Raw genomic sequence first — 23,805 nt, 5'->3', positions numbered from 1 at the left:
GCAGAGTCAGTTTAAATAATAATTTGTGACCTTGTACTCAGGTGAGATTCAGGGAGATTAGAGGGTGCTCTTGGAACTAGCAAGGACTTCTGGGGATTGAAGTCTGAGGTTCAAATCTCCATTTTTACACTCCTCAGCTGTTGTGCCCATTAGAATCATTAACCTTTTTCATGGTGCTATCCACTATGAATAAACCTTTCTTGATTCTCCAATTTTCCTCCCTTCCAAACTTGTAATTGATTTTTTTTCCTTCCTTCCTCAAATTTTCTTGTATTTAGTATATGTGTATATTTCAAAAATAATATAAATTCCACCAGGACAGGGACTGTCTCGCTTTGTCTTTGTATGTCCAAAGCACCTGAAAGTGCCTTGTACATAGAGTTGAAATTATCCAACCATCCATCTCTCTCTCTCTCTCTCTCTCTCTCTCTCTCTCTCTCTCTCTCTCTCTCTCTCTCTCTCTCTCTCTCTCTCTTTCTCTCTTTCTCTCCATATCTATCTACCTAATTAGATATCATTTGATATGAATTGAATGGTAAAATTATACATGAGGCTCTTAATAGACACATTAAGGCCCAGGACCCATGTTTCCTGCTTCTTGTCAAAGCAGGATATAAACAAGCACTATCCAAGAATGTGTGTGAATGAGTGTTTGCATTGCTTTTATTTAACTCTTTTACTGTTACAAGCGACCTCTCAGTAAATGGGAATAATCTGCAAATTTTTGTATTATTAAAAAGAAAATCAATAAAGCTTAAAGTAAAAAACAAATTCAATACTTCCTACAGAAGAAATGGTAAATTACTTTATTATAGAAATTAGAATCTGCCCCTATCATCCTTAGAAATGGGCTTCCAACTCAATATTTTTTTTTACACATTGGGGAGAAGTATTAGTGATGCTAAATGAAAATGGGTAACAGCTTATGCCTTTCCCTTTAAGAGATTTTCAAAGAAAATGATTTTTAAAGGAGGAGAAAGCAAATGCTTATCTCCTGAAAAGGGATCAGAATAATTTGCATTAAACAGAACAAATTAGCAAGGTATTAACTTAAAGTAAGTTAATCCTTCCAGCTAGAGATAAAGGCATAGACTTTGAGTTACAGACAAACTGCCATTTTTTTAATGAAAAAATAAATTTTGCATTGACATACATTTTGAGGAAAGATTATATAATTGACTGGAAACTAAAGGGCAGAAAGCCTAAATAAATACATACAAAAATGTGTATATATCTCTATATGTATACACTTAAGAAGGCAGTATAACTGTAGTTAGACAGATCTGTGTCTATTTGTGTATATGTATCTCTGTGTACATATGATGCATAAATATTAGATATTTATTGTAAGCAGGAATCTGTGCTAGGTGCTGTGAAGGGGAGAATGCGCTACACATTTTATATAAGATTTTGTTCTCATGGAGTTGACAGTCTAGTTTAGGGGAAAATGACATAAAAAGTTATTCTCATATATATCTGAAATTTCACTAGTGCAAATCACATCCCTTTAATACCTTCCCAAACTGTGCAGTTGTTGTCTATGTCCTTCCATATATCATCTTTGAAGGGACCACCAAGGATCCTCTAGCTCCTCTTACTATGTGAGGTTATCAGTATATCATAAATCTTTCCAGCTCTCTCTTTTCCTTCCTCAGTGACTAGCCTATTTATAGAAAAATTCAAAATGGTACATAAGTATACTAAGAAAAGAACAAAGTATTATGCAAGGAGTGTGTGTGTGTGTGTGTGTGTGTGTGTGTGTGTGTGTGTGTGTGTGAAATTATTGAAGCTTCCTAGAGAATGTTTACTTGAGGTGGACTTTTAAAGAATATCTAGGAATCCACCAACCAGGGGAATGTGGAAGGCATTCCAGAAACAATGTGACCAGTGCAGGGGATATAAGTAGCTTATTTTAACCACAGGGCATGTAGAGGGGCTAGTGTGAAATCAGGCTAGAAAAGAAGGATAGTACTAGATACAGAGGGTCCAATCAGTTAATAAAGATATGTTAAACACTTATTTTATGTGAGGCATTGTGCTAAGAACTAGGGATCCAAAGAAAGGCAAAAGACCGCCCCTTTGCCTCAAGGAGTAAACAGTCTATTAAGGGGGACAACATGCAAACAACTTTAGTGAAATAAAGAAATGTTTTCTCAAAAATTATCTACACTCAAAGAATCCACTTTCTCATCAATGAGCTTCAAAACTGATAAAATGAAAAGGCCTTTTTTTTTAAACTTCATCTCCCTTGGCCCTTCCTTTATGAGAATAAAAAAATGATGAGGAGAAATCCCTGGCTCCTTCAGTTTTAAGGAAAAACTGGCAGGTCATATTCCTTTTACAGCTGACATCCAAACAGCCCAATTTCTTTATCTTGTTTTAGTAGTAGAATCTGTGATTTCAATGGTGAGATCTTCTCTATCAATGATGAAATCAGAATTTAATTCTTCTACATCTTTGTGACTTACTGTGGCCAAAAAAAAAAAAAAATCACCCCATCCCTGCCAATCTGGTGATGAGTCTTTTTCTATATCAAGAAAGAAACAAATTGGTAATTCATTAATTGAACTCTTGTTTATACTTCTTATGCCAGTTTTAATGAGCTGTTTGTTTGTATCAAGTTCTGTTTTAAAACTTAGTCATTTTACCTGTCTTTAAATGATCATAAATATCACATATCTTAGCATTTTACATGCCAGATTCTGGGTATGGCCTATAAACTATATGTACACAAAGACAGGTGTTCCAGGAGCCTATAATGAATGCAATCTTGAGAAATTGCATACAAATCAAATTTTTGCAAATCATATTCAATTTGGAATGTATTGAGGGATGGTTGATATTTATAGGAAACCTGTGGCTTATTTCTGACTAGGAAAGAATTCTTTTCTAAAATATGCCATTACTGGTATGATCCTGGAAGAGATGGTGAGGCTCCAAGGTGAGCCAGTGCGGGGTCTCAAGCAGCAGAAGGCGGGCACTGAGCTGGTGACGGCCTTGACCCAGCCTGGATGACCGGATTGGGTCTCGGGGTCGAGGAGGAGGTAGCCACTTCCTAAAGCTGAAGGTCCAGTTGGGTTCTGATGAAGGAAAACAGAGTTTTGTGCTTAAGACTCCAAAGGGCACAAGGGACTACAACCCTAGGCAGATGGCCATTTGGGAAAAGGTTTTTGATATGATCATCAGCTGCTTCAAGCGCCATGGTGCAGAAGTAATTGATACTCCTGTGTTTGAATTGAAGGAAACACTGACTGGAAAGTATGGGGAAGACTCTAAACTTATCTATGAACTAAAGTATCAGGGTGGTGAGCTGTTGGCCCTTCGTTATGACCTCACCGTTCCTTTTGCTTGATACGTGGCAATGAATAAATTAACCAACACAAAACGCTACCACATTGCCACGGTGTACCGACGAGATAACCCTGCAATGACTCGTGGTCGTTCCCGGGAGTTCTACCAGTGTGATTTTGACATTGCTGGGCAGTTTGATCCCATGATCCCTGATGCAGAATGTCTGAAAATCATCTGTGAGATCCTGAGTGCACTTCAGCTGGAGGATTTCTTATCAAGGTGAATGACAGGCAAATTCTGGATGGGATGTTCAATGTCTGTGGGGTTCCTGACAGCAAGTTCTGTACCATTTGCTCTTCAGTGGACAAGCTAGACAAGATGTCATGGGAGAATGTGAAGAATGAGATAGTGGAAGAGAAAGGTCTGGCCTCTGAGGTGAAGCAGCATGGTGGATTGTCCCTAGTAGAGCAGCTACTACAGGATCCCAAACTCTCACAGAACAAGCAGGCCCTGGAGGGACTGGGAGACCTAAAACTTCTGTTTGAGTATCTGACCCTGTTTGGCATTGCAGAGAAGATTTCTTGAGCCTGGCTCGAGCCCTGGACTATTATACAGGGGTGATCTATGAAGCAGTGCTTCTTTAGAGCCCAGCCCAACAGGGGGAGGAAGCACTTGGTGTGAGCAGTGTGGCTGCTGGAGGGCACTATGATGGACTTGTTGGTATGTTTGGCCCCAAGGGTCGCAAGGTGCCATGTGTGGGGCTCAGCATTGGAATTGAAAGGATCTTCTCTATTGTGGAACAGAGGATGGAGGCTTCTGAGGAAAAAAGTTCGTACCAGAGACCCAGGTGCTTGTGGCTACAGCCCAAAAGAAGCTCTTGGAGGAAAGATTAAAGCTTGTTGCAGAACTGTGGGACAGGGGAATTAAGGCTGGACTACTATACAAAAAGAACCCCAAATTGCTGACCCAGTTGTAGCACTGTGAGGAGACTGGCATCCCATTGGTGGTCATCATTGGGGAACAAGGAGCTGAAGGATGGTGTCATCAAACTGGGCTGTGTGGCTAGCAGAGAAGAGGTGGATGTTCAGAAAGAAAACCTTGTAGAAGAAATCAGGAAACAAACAAGCCAGTGCCCAGCCACCATCTGCTGAACTGAAAGAAGTCAGTGGGTAGTAGAAATTGCACTACTTGGAAGCTGGTCTGTCTTCTTCAGTTGCTTTGTACAATCTACTCCTAAAGGGAAAATTAGAGGGAGTGCAGAGCAAATTAATATTTTTTTAATAAAATCACTGGCAAGGGTAGCCAGCATATAACTCCATTTTCTCAAAGAGGTTGCTTTCTGGAGCTGCCCAGGACATTGATATGAACTGAATCTTCCCAGACTGGGTTGACCATGGGTGCCCTCTTCCCTCTCCCACTCCCCACCCCCACCAGTGCATTATGTGTGCAACGTCCCCATGTTTATGGCAGAAAAGCCTTGATGCCAACATTTCCCATCAATTTTGGGAAGCCGATTGCTTATGGGTCCAAAAAAAATGCCTAAAACTTCAAAAAAATATATGTCATTACTCCATAAATGTATTTGTTTTGTGATCTTGCATATTATATTTTCATTCACTTATTCAAAAAGTACTGGTTTATTGGTAATGTGTAAGGAGTAATGGTTGTGGTAGTAGTAGTAGTCGTCGTCATCGTCTTAGTAGCCACAGTAAATGAAAAATAGTAGCAATAGTAGTAGTAATGATGATAATAATAATAACAGCATATATTTAGCAATTTAAGGTTTGAAAAGTACTTTAAAATATTTTCTCATTTGATAAATAGTAGGCAAAAGAGAGTTACCCTGTGCATACATAGTTTTGGCCAGCCATGACTTTTGGATATATCTGCATTGTAAGAGAAGCAGGTTGTCAGTGGCTTCTGGGACATTGTCTTTTGCATCTTGTAGATTATGTCATTTGAATTTGCTTCAAATGAAATTTTATACATATAAACTATATTATATATGTATGTATATATAAACCCCAAAGTTTGTCTAGAAATGTGGGTAATAGTTGATTAACTCAAGCAGATAATGTGAAGAAGCATGGGCATTAGCTTTTATGTCAGGGGCTACTAGCTTTTGACTATGACTAGATAACCACAGGTGTTACCTTAAGGTCTTGAAAGATTCTTCTTCATTATTGTTGTTCCAGAATTAGATGAGATAACTAAAGGGATAGTAAAGGAGAAAGTGGGGTAATCAGTAATACTTAAAAGGCAGATAACCCTTTGTATGTACTCTCAATTGATTGTGCTTAGGGAGACAAACAATTATACAGAGAATCTAAGAGCATGCATAATCCCACATTCCTTGATGTTGGAATGTATTTTTATGCTTCATTGCTTTTATGTTGTGATAAGTTCAAAATTGCAATGAACTTGAATAAGCAATGAAACAATACTTTAAAGCAAAAGTGTCAAACACAAGACCTTTGGGTCTATGTAACTTCCCAGGGTAGTCAAACCTATCAGATTTTAATTTGTTAATGAATGAACAAATAAATATATAAATTTGCATGTTAATATCTAAATAAAATAACATTACATTTAATATCACATTATTGTATACATTATAACAATATATAAATAATATATTAAATACAGGTAATATAATATTAAATAAAATATAAAATATATTTTAATCTCTTGTGATTTTCAAACTTTGTGTGTGAGTAGCAATGATCCTTATTAGTCCCTCATTTCTATTTCAGTTTCATATCCCTGCTTTTAACAACCTAAAATTCTGGCATCCCTGCCCTACTATGAGTGCTCCATAAATACTGCTTGATGGTAGTACTCAGTCCATTCTCACTATATACAAACAATGTTTTCAAAGGGATGCAAAGCAACCTAAATTAGTATTCAGTAGTTCATTTATTATCTAGGGGAAGAGATGGGATGACTGGTTTTAAAGCCCTTTCCTTGTAATAACAACTAATGAGGTAGAGTCAATGAAAATCCTCTTAAATTTTAGATATTCATGAGAAAATGACAGTGTCAATAAGAATATTAAAATAAGATTTACAGTGGCTCACCAAGATAATCTAGAGTTGACTGTATTGATTTTCAGTAAGACCTCATTCATTTGGACTATATTAATTAAGATCTCCTGCTAACTTCAGAGATTCTATTATGTTTTTTTCTAACATCTAAAAAAGAAAGAATCGACTAAGGAATTTAATGGTATAAACAAGTAGAGGAAATTTCATCTGCTTAAAAAGATGCTTTGGTTTTCAAAGACTTTAGCTCATTATTTGTTTATAAGTGTTAGTACTGTTAGTACTACTTATAATGAAGGTTTAACTATTTACTGGTTTTGAGTTAAGTAAACATACATTTTTAAGCACTGTGCTAAGCACAAGGCAATACAAAGAAAAACAAAAAATCCCTGCTTTTTTCATTTTTCATTTAATTAATTAATTTAGAATATTTTTCTATGCTTACACGATTCATGTTTGAAATTTCCCTCACCTCTTCCTACCCCACTCACGAAGCTGATGAGCAAATCCACTAGGTTTTACAAGAATCATTGTTCAAAACCTATTTCCATTTTATTAATTTAATTAATTGGAATTAATGGAATTAATATGGAAAGAGTAGTAATTTAAAGTCAAAATTCCCAATTATATCCCCAATGAACCATGTGATCAATCATATGTTTTCTTCTGCATTTCTGCTCTCACAGTTCTTTCTCTGGATGTGGATAGTGTTCTTTCTTGTAAATTCCTCAGAATTGTCCTGGATCATTGCATTGCTGCTAGTAGAAAAATCCATTATATTCAATTGTGCCACAGTGTATCAGTATCTGTGTACAATGTTTCTCCTGGTTCTGCTCTTATATCAATTCATGGAGGTCTTTTCAGTTCACATGGAATTGCTCCAGTTCATCATTCCTTTCAGCACAATAGTATTCCATCACCATCAGATAGCACAATTTGTTCAGCCATTCCCCAGGTGATGGACACCCCCTCATTTTCCAGTTTTTGCCACCACAAACAAATTCCTGCTTTTAAGGAGCACATGGTCTAACAGAGGAGACAACATATAGACAACTATATAAGTACAAGATACACAAGATACATGCAAGAAAAACTGGAGAAAATCTTAGTGGGAATGCATAATGGTCATTGAAAAGAGCTGGGAAAGTCCTTTTACAGAAGATAGAATTTGAGAGTAGAAAGAAACCCATGAAATGGAGAAGATAAGGAAGAGCATTCCAGGTACCAGGAACAGCCATTGAAAATGTATGGCTTTAGGAGAGGAACAATAAGGAAGCCAAAATTGCTAGACTGTAGAGTATGTATTGAGGGAGTGATGTAAAGAAGCCTGGAAAGTCAACAAGGGTCCACTTTGTGAAAGATTTTGAAAACCAAATGGGATTTTATATTTGATCATGAAGGTAGGGAGCCACTAGAATTTATTTTGTGAGAAGGAACCTGCATTTCCTATTCAACATTTAGATTTCTCAGGCATTTATACTAAACTTTCATCCAGATTCCTTAACTACTCCAAAATAACTTTAATATTTACTTGTGTAGACACCCTCTTTCTGTGTAGATTATGATCCAGAGATTGCAACCTATCTATCCTTTAGGTGGTTCCATGAGTTGCTATGGCCAAAAACTAAACCCCCAAACCCATAACTGAGTACTTATCTTCCAAGTTCTAGACCTCTCTGAACTTTGCTTAGCTAGACCTTGAATGAATGACCCAGTTCATTTTCCAGTCTATACTTAAATCCTCTTCAGCTCAGTTGGACCCTTTAGAGTCTAGATAGCCTTTAAGAACCCTTCCATATCTCCTTGGAAGAGGCAGTGGAGTGGGATACTCCTACAGATTACTTTTAATTTTTATGGACTTTTGCTGCTTGTGAAATTTATATACACACACACACATACCACATATATACATTTAAAATATATATATTTTTAAAATATCTTTCCAAGAGGTTTTCAAGCAGGATGAAAATGAGTTTCAAGGGGCAGCTGGTTAACAAGGAAAAATGGGCTGTTTCTCCCTCCTTTTACATATATTATAGTCAGTATGAATTCACTGTCTTATTTAAAGTTACAGAATCATTATAGGCTCTAGATGACTTGTCCTCTATGCAGGAAAAGTAGTTTCAGGATGGTCAAGTCAATAAATATTTAGAAAGTGCTTATTATGTGGCAGGCACCAAGTTAAAGGATAGAGATAGACAAAGGTAGGCCCTTTCCTCAATGAGTTTATGTTTTCCTTTCTCTTCTCTCCTTTCATCTCTCCTCTTTCTCATCTCTCCCCTTTCTCTTCCCTCCCATCTTCTTACTCTCCCGCCTCTTCTCCCCCTTCCTCTCTTCCTCTTCATCCTCCCCCTCTTTCACTGGTAGGGTCTCCCTATATGGAAGTACAATGGCTACTTAAGTGTCCGATCCAAACGTGATTGGTTATGGGAGTTTTTACCTTCTCTGTTTCTTATCTGGGCCAATGTGCTTGTCCTTACTGAACCTAGTTCTCTCTTCCCCACTCGTAGCTTACCATATTGGTACTGGACTTAATGGGGACTCTCAGTTGTCTTAGCTTACTGTTGTCCAAAATTTACTAGTTCAAACTTTTTATCATAGGCTATCTGAGCTCACATTCTACTGAACAGTCAAATTCATTCCATAACTAATTTTTTCACCACTGGACAAAATTAGGAAAAGCAATTGCTAATAATTTTCCAGGTTATTTGGGAATTCTTATTCCTTTTTTTGACCCATATTACTGAAATAATCTTAGGTAACTATGAATAATCCTAAATCACTGCAAGTGTCTGAAAAGGATATTGTTTATTATCATGGAAGTGGAAAAAGAGCTGATAGGTTTGGAAGTCCAAAGGGAAAATGTGTCCATTGTTTAGTCATTCAACAATTCTTTTTTTTTAAAACATTATTTTATTTGGTCATTTCCAAACATTATTCATTGGAGAAAAAGATCATTTTATTCCCCCCCCCCCCATAGCTGACGCACGATTCCACTGGGTATCACATGTGTTCTTGATTCAAACCCATTTCCATGTTGTTGGTATTTGCATTAGAATGTTCATTTAGAGTCTCTCCTCAGACATGTCCCCTCAACCCCTGTAGTCAAGCAGTTGCTTTTCCTCAGTGTTTTTACTCCCATAGTTTGTCCTCTGCTTGTGGATAGTGTTTTTTCTCCTAGATCCCTGCAGATTGTTCAGGGACATTGCATTGCCACTAATGGAGAAGTCCATTACGTTCGATTGTACCACAGTGTAAAAGTCTCTGTGTACAATGTTTTCCTGGTTCTGCTTCTTTTGCTCTGCATCACTTCCTGGAGGTTGTTACAGTCTCCATGGAATTCCTCCACGTTATTATTCCTTTTAGCACAATAGTATTACATCACCAACATATACCACAATTTGTTCAGCCATTCTCCAAATGAAGGGCATCCCCTCATTTTCCAATTTTTGGCCACCACAAAGAGTGCAGCTATGAATATTCTTGTACAAGTCTTTCTCCTTATTATCTCTTTGGGGTACAAATCCAGCAGTGCTATGGCTGGATCAAAGGACAAATAGACTTTTATCGCCCTTTGGGCATAGTTCCAAATTGCCCTCCAGAATAGTTGGATCAATTCACAACCCCATCAGCAATGAATTAGTGTCCCTACTTTGCCACATCCCATCCAGCATTCATTACTTTCCTTTGCTGTCATGTTAGTCAATCTGTTAGGTGTGAGGTGATACCTCAGAGTTGTTTTGATTTGCATCTCTCTGATTATAAGAGATTTAGAACACTTTTTTCATGTGCTTATTAATGGTTTTGATTTCTTTATCTGAAAACTGCCTATTCATGTCCCTTGCCCATTTATCAATTGGAGAATGGCTTGATTTTTTTTGTACAATTGATTTAGCTCTTTGTAAATTTGAGTAATTAAACCTTTGTCAGAGGTTTTTATGAAGATTGTTTCCCAATTTGTTGCTTCCTTTCTGATTTTAGTTACATTGGTTTTGTACAAAAGCTTTTTCATTTGATGTAGTCAAAATTATTTATTTTACATTTTCTGACTCTTTCTAAGTCTTGTTTGGTTTTAAAGTCTTTCCCTTCCCAAAGTTCTGACATGTATACTATTCTGTGTTTACCCAATTTACTTATGGTTTCCTTCTTTATGTTCAAGTCATTCATCCATTTTGAATTTATCTTGGTGTAGGGTATGGGGTGTTGATCCAAACCTAATCTCTCCCACATCAACAATTCTTTAAAGTGCAACAAGACAATAAGTCCAAATTCTAAAGCCCCCTTAAAGCTTCTAATATCTGAGAAGCAAGGAGACTCATAAAAATTGAATTGTAAAGCACATAAAACCCTCATGGATTTAGTGAGTTTATTTTAAAGCTGCACAATGATGCATAGACTTTGGTGTGACTGGAGTGAGAATAAAGTAATGAGGCAATATGTGAAAGAGAAAGAGCAGCCAAAGACTTGAAGCTCCAATACTTCACTTCAGCTCTGTTTGATGATTCATCATGGCCTTGATGTGTTGATGGAGAGTCAGTTGTTGCTGGGTACAGTTTGGTGTCCAAGGTTCTATATTGGGCAAACCCATGGCAAAATAAAAGTCTTAATCCCTTGAGAAATTGAAAGGGAGAATGCCATTAGCTGTAAATTTTATTGTTAATTAATATTAATATTGTTAATTAATAATATAATAATAATTGATATTGTTAATTAATAAATACTTAATAGTATCCCTCCTGAGTCTTTGTTTCTTTCTTAAGCCAGCTAGATGACAGCTAAGATAGAGGGCTAGACCTGGAGTCAGGAAGACTTGAGTTTAAAAGCCATCCCCAGACACTAGCTCTATTACCTTGGGCAAGTCATTTAACTCATGTCTGCCTCCGTTTCCACCTACTGTATAATGGAGATAATAATGACACCTACTTCCAAGTGTTGATATGAGGGTCAAATAAGATATTTGTAAAGCACTTAGCACAATGCCTGTTACATTGTAGATATTTAATAACAACTTATTTCCTTTCTTCATCTAAGGGCATTATTCTCACAGAATTGGGGATAGTGATTTACCAAAATTCAGTGCTGCAGCTCATTGTCTATTTTCCTACAGAAACAGTGAATAATCCACTAGTCACTCTAGAAAATACACCTTATTTCTCTGTCTTGGCATTAATATTTTATAATTAGAGTGTGGCTCAGCAGGTAGAAAAGCCTCTTGGTATCAGGAAGACCTGGGTTCAAGTCCTATCTAAGACAATGTACTACTTGTGTTACCCTGGACAGGTAATCTAACTTCTCAGTGCTTTAGGCAACTCTCACAAACTCCTAAACTGAAGCAAATGTGCCAGCTTACACTGGCAGAGAGATTTTCCTTATATTAAAGTTCTCTGTTCCAAATAAATCCAATAATGTCCAAACCTATTCTTTTACCCTTTAGTTGGGTAATATAATGGAATGTAGTGAAAAGAGCTCCAGCCTTGGAGTCAGTAGAGACCCGCTTAAATCTTCCTCACTAATACAAAGTAGGTGCCTCTTGACAAGTAGCTTAATTTCCATGAGCCTCACTTGTTCTCATCTATAAAATGAGGTTGCTATGACTTGTACTGCCTATCTCACAGGGTTGTTGTAAATTTGTAAACCTCAAAGTACTATGTAAATGTGTGCCATTATTAGACTGGAGGGATATCAGAAATGGTGGTTACTAGAGATTTCTCGTTGCTTGAGTTCCAGATCTAGAGGGTTGGTGTGGGTAGAGAGTCAGCTTTTGAGGAATCTGGAAGACCACATTTCAAACTCTGCCTCTGCCCCTTTGTGCTACTCTGGGAAATTTGCTTAGTCTTTCAGTGTCCCAAGTAATTTCTAAGATTAGAAGTTTCACTAGCTATTGGTTTGCTTTGGTAGGTGTAAAAATACACTAGGCATTTCCAATGAAATAATAGGCCCAAATAAAACAAAAGAGAGAAACTGATAAAATTTTTTGAAGCATTCAAAACCCAGATCAGTGCAACCTTTTCTTCTGACAGTATACAATTATATTAAATGGGGAGAATTGATGGTTTCGACCTGATGTATCTTTTCTGCCTTTTTTCATAATCTCTTTTTTACATACTCTGTGCTGTAGTCAAACTGGATGACTAGTTGTTTGCCAAACTCTCTTAATTTCTTGCATTTTCTCAATGCCATTCTCTGTGCCAGAATATATTCCTTCCTTATCTCTGTCTTTCATATTCCTTATCTTCCTTCAAGTCTCAATTCAGGTGGCAACATCTCTGTGAAGCCTTCTATGACCTCCCCTCACTGTAGCCCACCAAGTATTCTGTCATCAAAGAGCACTTTGTATGGATCTCTCCTGTGCCCCCATCACAACCTACTTTGTTTATATTTATATGCTTCTGTTTACATGGATCACAATTCCCATTTTCCTTATCTATCTGTTCCGCACTCCTCCTGCCCTGCGCAGACTATATCAATTTTCATTTTTATATCCCTAGCACGGTGTCTTGAACAATAGCGTGGGCTTAATATATGCTTGAAATTGTACCCTTCCAAATTTAAAGTGTGGATTTAACCAAACAGTCCAACCCTTTTTTGGACATAAAGACGTCATTCCTGACCAAGTTAAGCCCAAAACATTCATTCTTCACATATGGAGAAATAGGACATCAGACAAAGTTAAACTAAGCACTGAATGTCTGCAGGGCCATTTGCAATTCATGATGATTTCTCTGGTGCCCTGATCTAGATTTTAAGGACTTAAAACTGGAAACTTAGGGCAGTTGAGATTTATTTGTTATACTCATTAATTATTTAGTTATTATGAACTCACCCCTTGAAAGTTCAGTTTGCCTATAATCTTGAAGTTGAAAATTCTGGTAAATTCTCATCCTGGAAACAGTTGGAGAAATGATCCCAAAAATATATGCCAAAGCAGCTGAATTAAATTGGTTTATTTAATTTACTTAATTCCGTTAATTCTATAGGATGTGAAGGCAGGGACTGTTTCATATTTCTATTTTTCTTCCCAGGACCTAGCCCAATGACTGGTCTAGATTAAATTTTTATATATGTATATATATATATATATATATATATTTAAAACATTAACTTCTGTCAGAGAATCATTTCTCTGAGTTGGTTCAAGGTAGAAGAGTGGTAAGAGCTAGGCTTAGTGACTTGTTAAGTGACTTGCCCAGGGTCATATAGCTAGGAAATGTCTAAGACTTGATTTGAACCCAGGATCTCCCATCTCTAGACTTGGCTCTCAATCCATTGAACCACTTAGCTTCCTCTTTCTTCCCATTGGGTTTTTAATACATGTTTGGTGACTGAGAAGAAATGCTTGTGTGCATGTGTATGTATGTATATATGTATATATACACACATACATAGGTGGGAATTAGACATGTGACTTCGTGGTAAAGAGAAGTCAATGATGAGTTAACCCTCTGCCAATGCAGTCTTGGAACCTTTACAGTCTACAAAACAGAGCTCCCTAAAGCACTTAGAGTTCAAATGATTTGCCCAGGTTCATATAGTCAGTAAATGTTAGAGGTGAGACCTGAACCCCAGTCTGTCCAGCTCAGTGGCCATCTCTATGCATGTGTACACACATATATTTCAGAATATTTAGACCTAGTCTGAATAATGATAAACATTGGAAATCACAATCCAGCTCTTCATAGGTGTCATTTACATGACCTGTTAGGTCCATGCCTTGGATTTTGGTCATTTGGCAGCTGTTTTCCATCTTTGATCTCTTACCTCATTAGACCTTAGAGCAAGGAAATGACATTTTCCCCCTGAAAAAGGAAAACAGTTTAGAATGAGAAAATTGGTAGTCTTTGGCGCTGACGATAGGAGCTTATTACCCACATCTTATTTGGCTACTTTAGTTGGAAAGTGGTGAGTTCGATGTCAGTGACTTTATTTTCTATTGATTTATGTGCTATTATCAAATTAATTGAGTCTGGACACAAAGCCTCATTTTCTTGGATGGATTGCAGGTAATCATGCTTCTCATGTAAATGTGAATTACTTTCCAGATGGTTCATTGTAGAGGATTTAGCTTTAATGCAATTAATTTTTTAAAGTCTCCAATATGTTTGTTCATATGTTCTACAAAGCAGAGGCTGCCCAGCCACAAATTGTAGGGACACCCTAACTCAGTGGGGTCCCTGACATTATGCAGATGAAAATTGGACTGAAACAATTGCCACTGAATATAATAATGAAAAGACATTTCAAAACAAGACTCTGGTTTTTTCAGGGCCAAATTCCAGGAGGGAAAAAAAGAAAGCCTTAAAATACATCTTGGGAAAGCAGTGTGACTTGAGAAGTTGTTGTCTCTTGGGTATATAAATCTACCCACAGCAGTAAGGCAAACAGCAAGCTAGATTAGTCATGTCTCTGGGACAATTTCAGAAGGTAGGGAGCTATTTGCTTCACACCCTCCTACAAAGCAGCTGTACCCACAGAACAATTGCATTTTCAAACCCAATCTATAGATACGGTAACCACAGAGCTATCCATTAGAGTGCCCGATGTAAATCTGTACAGCTTGACATCTTGTCCTTGAGATTTAGGGGTAACTCAGGCAATGGAGATATTCTTGGCAAAACTGTACATAAATTGAATTGTGGTTGACTGAGCCATATTTTTTAATGTAATTGAGCTAGTTATTTAAGCAAAACTTCCATTGGATCCTTTTGTAAAGTGAATCATTACCTGCTAATGTAGCTGTTTTGGAAGTTCAGATTTGGATCATATATCAGATTCTTTTAAAAAAGAACTCTGCTTTATGCTGGTTGTTCCATTATATGGATCCCAAACAGGCCTGAAAACAAACAGACACATGAACAACTCTGAGATTTCCCTCTTTTGACAAATGTAGCAGTTAAAGAAGTAATGTTTATTTCTCCTTCTTCATCTCCACAGGCAACAGTCCAAGGGAGAGATCCTTTCACCACCTCCCTTTTTCATGCCTTGGCTGCATCTTTTTTTTTTTTTTGAAAACTGCCTGAATTGGGTTTTTTTTTAGGTCAGCCAAAGCATTTCCTCTGTCTCATAAGGCCTATTCTACCTTGAGGTATTCTAGAGGGTAGCCATCAGAAACTGGTATATGCATTGTATTTTGTATAAGCATTTTTTGTGTATGCTATTCTGTGAACCTAACCTTCCCTTCCCTTCCCTTCCCTTCCCTTCCCTTCCCTTCCCTTCCCTTCCCTTCCCTTCCCTTCCCTTCCCTTCCCTTCCCTTCCCTTCCCTTCCCTTCCCTTCCCTTCCCTTCCCTTCCCTTCCCTTCCCTTCCCTTCCCTTCCCTTCCCTTCCCTTCCCTTCCCTTCCCTTCCCTTCCCTTCCCTTCCCTTCCCTTCCCTTCCCTTCCCTTCCCTTCCCTTCCCTATTCATTTATTAGTACCAAGCTCCTACATGCCTACTGACTACATTTAAATCAGTGAGAAAATTCATGGGGGAGATTAAAGAAAAATGACATGTAGAATATAGGGCATGATTTATCAGAAAAGCAAAAGGGAGCTCAATACAAAGAGGAAAGTCAGGAAACATCTAGGTTTTTATGTCTGAAAGTTATACACATGGGAAAGAGAAAAATATAGGTAATGTAATATAAAAGGAAATATTTGGGAAATTCTTCATTAGAATATCAGTAAAACTCAACTAATTTTTTTTTAGTTTGTAAATATACTTTAAGAAAAACAACTACCTTGTCTTCTATCTTAGTATCAATTCTAAAGTCGAAGAGCAACAAGAATTAGGCGTTTAGGGTTAAGTGACTTGCCCAGGATCATCCAGAGCTAGTAAATTCCTGAAGCCAGATTTAAACAGAGGTTCTTCTGACTCCAGACCTGGGACTCTTATTCACTGTGCTATCTAGCTGCCTCAATTATTTTTGTGAATATACTTCTAAGGAAAGTGCTATTGTTACCTTAGGGACTAAAAATTAATACCAGACAAAAAAAAATTTAAGCCAGAGACAGATTTTTAGAGTCAAAACACATAGTGGAAAGAACATGAGACTAGGAGTTCAAAATCTGGATGGTAGTTCTAGCCCTTCCAATAACTAATGATAAGACCTGGCATGTCATTTCACTTCTCTGGGCCTCTGTTTTCTCATCTGTAAAATGAAAAAAATTAGACCACATAATTTTTAAAAGAAGATACTTCCTCTTTAATTCTCTGTTAGTTTAGAGTTCTCCAATGAGTGTTAATGGAAAAATATGATGTGAAATAAATTCCATGCATAGGTATGGTCCATGGGGTCACTTAGTCTCCACAGTCAGACATGACTGAATAAACAACAATGACAATTAGAATCATATTAATAAAAATAAGAATTTGGTCAAATAAAGAAAAGGAATGGTTGATCTACTTTTCTGAGTGTAAGGGAGAAAAGGGAATGTGCTGTCTTCACTCCCAGCTTCAGGAAGACAGTAGTAGGTGCTGACCATTTCTGAGAGCTGGGAAGGTGGGGAGCCATATTTTAAAGTGTTTTTCAAATTCTATCCTGGCTTTTCTTCCTAGTGTAAATAAATGACCCTCATAAGCCTCCACAATATGCTAGGAACAGTAGTTAAAGAGGGGCCAACCTGGTGGTCTGTCATTTTCGCTGCCAAAGAAAAAACTATCTGTTCCTCTTATTCTCTTATAATTACTCTTGTTTATTCTCCATCTCACCCAGGCTGAAAGCAAAGAGGGCTCCATTCATTCCATTCAAGGTCTCCATTCCACTAATGATCAGTAAGGGAGCTTTGACTTGCTCTTTTTCTGACCTGTACCAGTTTGCCCTTCTTTATACCACCTAGTAAATGTCCCTTCCTTCCTTTTCCATTAATGATACAGACTTAGTGCTGACACCCATTCAAGTTAGCCCATTATTTCTCAAAGAGATCCACCAAGACTCAACATCAGCCTCTATCACCAAACCTAGATCCTATGTCTTTGTTAAACAAACAAACAAAAATGTTTGTCTTCTTGCAAGGCTCCTCAAGTGTCTAACATAGGTAAGTTTTTGAGACCTGATGGTAGAAGTTCTATGTGGGGAGAACTCTCTCACAATATGGAGTATCTTCTCTAGGAGCATATAAGGTTTTGGATGAGCTACTGAGATAATAGACATTTGAGGTCAACTGAAGCCCTCATTCCACCTTCCACAAGAACTGGGATTAGTTCCCAGTCTAGATCCTTGGCCGAGGGCATCTGGGGGACAGCTATTTTCAAATTGTCACTATTAAATTATTCTCATTTGATTTCGATCCAAAACCAGTTTTTACTCAGCTTTCTGAGTGGCACTGCTCTCCTGGAGGAAGTCAGCAATGAAGGGGGATGGGGATTTGAGGTAAGAAGTGTGATTTCATTGAGAGAAATTTATTTCTAAAAACCAGTTTCCAGGTATAATAGCTATATTGGCCTTCTTTTTAATCCCACTTTTCTTTTCTTTTTTAAGTCACTGAGTCATGGTTCTTTTCCTAGCTAATGCTACAAAAAAAAAATAGTATTGAATAGAATGATGATGTTTCAAGCAGGGCTTTTCTGCAGGGGGCTGTGTGGCTAAAGGCCATTTCAAGGAGGGAAGGATCACTGTAAAGCCTCCTTTCTTCTCTGGGTGAATATTTTACTTTGGATCAACTGTTAAAGTAAACATTAAATATTATCCTGAAGGGGAAGGAGTCATTATAGAAGTGGAGGTCTAGGGATAAAGATGTGGAGATTCTCTAGGGGACATGTAAGTTTCCTCTCTTCTTTCACAAAATCTCCAAGAGAATAGTCACTTTTTCCAGGGTTCCTATCATTTCTATTCCAATAACAAGTTGCTCCATGTAGTGAAAATAAAATTCCTCTTTTTATTTCTTCCATCTCTTAATGGCTTAAATTATCACTAAGACAAATCAAAAAGTCATTAGCATCTCTAATGTTTACAAAGCCAGCAGATAACTGATTAATTCTAGATAAACTTATTCCCTATCATGCTTCTATTCCAGGTTTGTGTGAACTCCTCGTCCATTTCTTTTTTCTATCTAGCTCATCTATATTATACTTCAATGACAAAATCACTTACGTTTGCCCTGCTTGAACTTCAACCAAATATTTCCCATCTTGCTTCCCTTCTTGGTTCTTTATAGGTTCATGATAGATAATGCTGCCCTTAGACTCCTTTACCTTTTTACCCCTTTCCTGTTTCTTTTGAAGCAGAAATACCCATTAAGGGAGCCAGTCTGGTAAAGTAGATAGAGGGGTGGCTGTAGAGTCAGGAAGAGCTAGGTTCAGGTCTTGCCTCTAATCTATGCTAAATAATGTGAGCATGAACAAGATTTCTTCCCTATTCTCTACTCACACAGCTACTACTTTTAGTTTAGATCCTCTTCATCTTTTGCTCACATTATTGCAATAACTTCCTAATTAGTGTCTGTGCCTCAAGCCTCTCCTCATTTCAGTCCATCCTACACATATGCTGCCAGTGATTTTTCCTTAGGCAAGCTCTGACAATGTTGCTCCCCTACTCAGAATCTCTCATGACTACCAGTCTCTCAAAATAAAATGAAAACTTTATCTTTAAAAAATAAACAAAAAAACCTTGGGATGGGGGTGAGGCAGCTAGGTCACTTAGTAAATTAAGAGCCAGACCTAGAGACAGGAGGTTCTGGGTTCAAATGTGGAAACTGTCATTTCCTAGCCTAACCTAACCATGTGGTTCTGGGTAAGTCACTTAACCCCCATTGTCTTGCCCTTACTGATTTTATGCCTTGGAAGCACTAAGCAGTATTGCTTCTAAGACAGAAGGTAAGGGTTATTTAAAAAAAAAAACTAAACTAAACAAAACCTTGCAGGGTCAGAGCATCTAGGCTGGCTCAGTGGATAGATTCTCCAGGCCTGGAGTTGGGAGGACTAGGGTTCAAATTTAGCCCCAGACACTTCTTGCTGTGTGACCCTGGGAAAGTCACTTAACACCAGTTGCCTAGCCCTTGTCACTCTTCTGCTTAGAAGCAAGATACAGTATTGATTCTAAAAATAGAAGGTAAAGGTTTAAGAAAAAAAAAACCTTGCCCTGTCTTATATTTTCAGCCTTATTGTATATTACTTCATCTCCTATACTCTATAGCCAAACTTTCTCATGTGACACTTTATCTCCTGTGCCCTAGTACTGGCCTGTGCTTAGAATGTATTCTTTCTTGCCTTTTGCTTCATAGAATCCATCTTTTCCTTAAAACACAGGTCAAGCAACATCTTCTATGTAAAGTCTCTTCCTTCCAATGGCAAGTACCCTCCCTCCCAGACTACCTTGTAGTTTACTACTTTGTATACATTCTCATTATTTATTCCATATGTACTTGTAGTTTTTTTGTTGTCTCCTATACAATAAAGAAGGCTCCCCACAAATGAAATGGTTTCAATTATCGTGTTTCTTTCACTAGTGCCTAGTTCATTGTAGATTCTTAATGAAGACAAGTTGACTGAGTTAAACAACTGCTAAGACTATAAACTTCAGAGAAATTACCAGTCTTCATGGGCAAAGGAAATTCCTCATTCTTTACATTGATGAAATCATAGGTCCTATTCAAACAATCTTGGGTCCATTGTACCAAGAGATATTCATGCAGTTGAATATGTCTTCTTCTAGTTAGGACCTGTGGTACTTTTTTATTGTTGCCTTCAGCTTGGGCATATTTGCATAGACCTTTGGGGCCATGAGTTTTTTTCTTGAGCCATAATGGTTCTTTTCTTGAATTTTGACTCCTATAATCTCTTGGTTTCTTATTTCTTATTTTTATTTCTTCTTTGTAGCTCCTTTCTACAGTATTCTTAGCTTTGAAGCTACTTTCAATTGGGAGATACACATACACATTCTTCTACCTCTCTCACTTCCTTTTTTTTAGTTTAAAGTCTTTTTTTTTTATGAAATTTCCAAGACATCTTACAAATGCATTTTTACTTCTGTTAGATATACTCCTTTGGCCAGTAATCAGTCAACCCTATATTGTGAATCATATCCAAATTCCAGTCACAGGCACCACCTGCTTAGCTAGTTGTTCCCTTCCTAAATTTATTTTTCCCTCCTGCATTCTTTGCCTTTCATGGGCAAAACAACCTATGTAGCTGTGGTCTTTAGTTCCTTGCCTAAAACTTTATGATTATTGGTTATACTTTTTAGGTTCTTTCTGGCAATGTCATTAATCAGTAGAAGTGATTAGTTATCATCCATCCTTTTGGGATGCTGTTGTCTTGGATACATATCCTGAGAAAGAAAATTTACCTATCTCTCTATTATTATCAGCTCAATAAATAAGCTATTTCTGTACCTCTAAGTTGGGAATCAACAACTACTACTTATCTTTTCTTCTTCCTTTGACCCTTACCTGATGATCTTCCATTTGATAAGTTTCAGCAGCTCTACTATATTGCTATTTGGGAAATAGGTAGTGCTTTTTTCCTCAGGCCATTGAGCATTCTTCTCTTCAGGAAATATATTTAAAATCTCTCATTGTATAAATGTCTTTTTCTTTTCCTTTCTTCTTTGACATGTAAAACTTTTCCTTTCAGACTTCAGATCCCTTCTCCTTTCCATTGAAGCCTCATTTCTGTTTTTTTTTTTAAGAATACTTTATTCTCCCTAATAACTAGGATTATGGGTAGAACTTATTTAGTTCCCTTTGCTTCTCTGTGAAGAAGATCAGCTTACTCTTAGAAAAGAGATAAAAGTCACTTGGCTGCAGCAGAACTACAAACATCACATGTGCAGTGCAAGTCACTACACAATTTCTCCTCCTCTCCATATTGGTTGAAATTTTTAGCCTTACTTTTTCATTATACTATGGAAATAAGTGTGGATAGAGTAAATCAGTAGTATAACTACACTAAGGGACTTGGAAACATTGCCACAAAAGGAGTAACTTTCAAATGTTACAAAACGTGGCTAAATAAAAACTGAGAAAGGTAAGGACCCTTCTGAGAATCCAATTAAAAATATAAAAATTACCATAGTAGATCAACGACATAATCTAACCAAACTTTTTGATGATATCATTGAGAGGACATGCTTGTACTTATGATAGTATGTTCAGAAAGATAAGACTGTAACCATCTATACATTTAGGGTTTTTTTCAGCATCACTAATGTGATGGAAAAAATACTTAATACCTTATTCATAAAATTTCTACTCCAATTTCTTGTCAGGGTGGGGAGGAGAACCTTGGGTTCACAGTTTATGCTATTGGAGTGTGAGCTTTGGTAGGTTCTACAGAGCTGAGAAGTATACTGTTTCTAATCTTTATTTTTAGCATAGCTGAGTCTGGTGATGAACTTTTCTAAAAAGTTGACAACTCCATGAGAATTTTGAGCCACAATAGCTGGTCCCAATATGTAAATGTTTTTTCTACAAGATTACTCTTGAAAGCATTTCTTGCTTTGGCATTTACTTTTATGTATGTATGTATGTATGTATGTATGTATGTATGTATGTATGTAAGTATTCTCCTTAATTTTGCAGTTCAAGTTTCTAAGTATGTCTCCTAATGGTTTTTTGGACTTACACCACATCTCCTCTCAGTCTTTACCCATTCAGATTGAAAAGTACTACTTGTTTTAATCTTCCTTACCTGAACTATCCTTCTCTCTGACTTGACCTTACCTGATGTGACAAAGACTTTTGCCTACTACTTATCATAACACATGAAAGTCTCTTCTTTTGTGACAGTGTTTCCAAGTACCCTAGTGTGATTATATATTCTTAGGGTACAATGAAAAGCAAAAAGTTTAAAAATAGAAAGCCTAAAAATCTTAGTCATTGAGGAGAATAAAGTAAATGATACAGCATCTGATACTTACATTTCTGTGACAGTGGAGTGATTTATAATTTTAGACTGTATTCCACAGGCATAATAACCAGAGTATTTAAGGTATGAAAGAACACTTTTTTCTTTGTTTGTTTTTTAACATGGGTTGTAGTATTCTAGTTTGTTTCCAATTCCCTCATAGATTGGATTGGTGATCTTGGAATTAACACTAGAAATCAAGATCTGGATTTCATAGATAGCAATCAATTATTCAAGAGACATTTCTTAAGTATTTACCATCAGTCAAGTACCTCATTAATGGCTAGGGATAGAAAGAAAGAGAAAACATGATTCCTTTCCTCAATGAGCTGAAATTCAAGTAAAGAAAGAACCTGGAAACAATTATATCCATACTATATATACTGTTAAGGGAAGGTAATCTCAGAGAAAAGTTATGGGGTAGGAAGTAAGTAGGAAGCACACCATTCCTAGAGTTTTTTTTCTCAAACAAATATTTATTATGGGCACTGAAAAAAATACATTTCACTGCACATGCAAAGTGAATTTTATTGCCCAGCTAAAATAATAAATGTGAGCTCTTTTAAAACAAAGTTGTCTAAATGATCACAAATACTAACAATATGGAAATAGGTCCCTAATAATGACACATGCAAAATACAATGGAATTGTCACTGGCTACAGGAGAGGGGGAGGAGGAGGAGAGGGAAAGAACATGAATCATGTAAGCATAAGGTCTAGACTTCTTGCAGAATATAAATCATGAAGAATGTTTTTCTTCTGTTTAGAAGATGGCATAAGTCTTTCAGCTCTAGTTTCTATAGAAATTTGTTCAGTTCTATAGTCTCCCTTTTGTTTATCCTTTTGTTATATTTGTCCCAAAGGTATAGAAGGACACTAAAATCTTTTGTTATTATTGTTCATGTCTTCTTGTAATTCAGTTAATTTTTCCTTTATGAATTTAGAAGCGATGGCATTTGGAGCAATTACATTTAATATTGGTATTGGTTGTCTAGTGTTCCTTTCAGTTTAATGTAGTTTTCTCATTTATTTCACGATACATTGTCAATATCCCCTTTTGCTTTGTCTGATATCTTTACTGAAATGAATGCTTTTTAAGATTCACCTAATGCATAGTAAAGTTTCTTTCAGCTCTTTATTTTTTATTCTGTGTAGGTCTTTGTTTTTCTGTGTGCTTCTTATAAGCAACAGATAATGAAATTTTATTTTCTTATCCAACCTGTTACTCTTTTTCATTTTTATTGGATTAGGTTTAGTCAATTAACATTTAAAGTTATGTGCATTACATTTATATTTTCCTCTATTTGACTTTAATAATTTCCCCCCCTTGAATTAGGATTTTCCTCTCTTTATCTGTGAAGAGTAGTTTGTCTTTAGTTGTTTTTACTTAATCTGCTTTAAGGCAATTCTATTCCCACCAGCTTTCTTCCCCTTTCTTCCCCTTCCTACTCCTCCACTTTTGTCTTTTCTTCTCCTGATTTTTGAAGTTTTGCTTACTTTATTAGTTCCTTTTATTTGTTTTTCACTCAGTTATCTAATTCTTCCCCTTTTTTGTTTCTTTCTGTTAAGTAGCAAATCAACCTCTCAATCTTTCTTCTGCATCTTTATTTTTTTAATTTAACTTTTTATGGTTGAATGAATAAAATAATAGTTA

At 36.8% G+C, this 23,805-nt stretch overlaps 1 protein-coding gene and 1 pseudogene across 15 annotated transcripts in view; both read left to right on the top strand.

Annotated features, from left to right (window-relative positions):
• APBA2 (amyloid beta precursor protein binding family A member 2) overlaps positions 1 to 23,805 on the top strand; it is a 360,332-nt gene that overhangs the window by 195,306 nt on the left and 141,221 nt on the right. The window lies entirely within an intron of this gene.
• On the top strand, positions 2,631 to 4,735 carry LOC100021563 (histidine--tRNA ligase, cytoplasmic-like; annotated as a pseudogene).

Source organism: Monodelphis domestica, chromosome 1, assembly GCF_027887165.1.
Source record: "Monodelphis domestica isolate mMonDom1 chromosome 1, mMonDom1.pri, whole genome shotgun sequence".
In the NCBI taxonomy this organism is placed as follows: Eukaryota; Metazoa; Chordata; class Mammalia; order Didelphimorphia; family Didelphidae; genus Monodelphis; species Monodelphis domestica.
The sequence above is the reverse complement of the archived record's forward strand: the minus strand, read 5'-3'. Positions and strand labels throughout refer to the sequence as shown.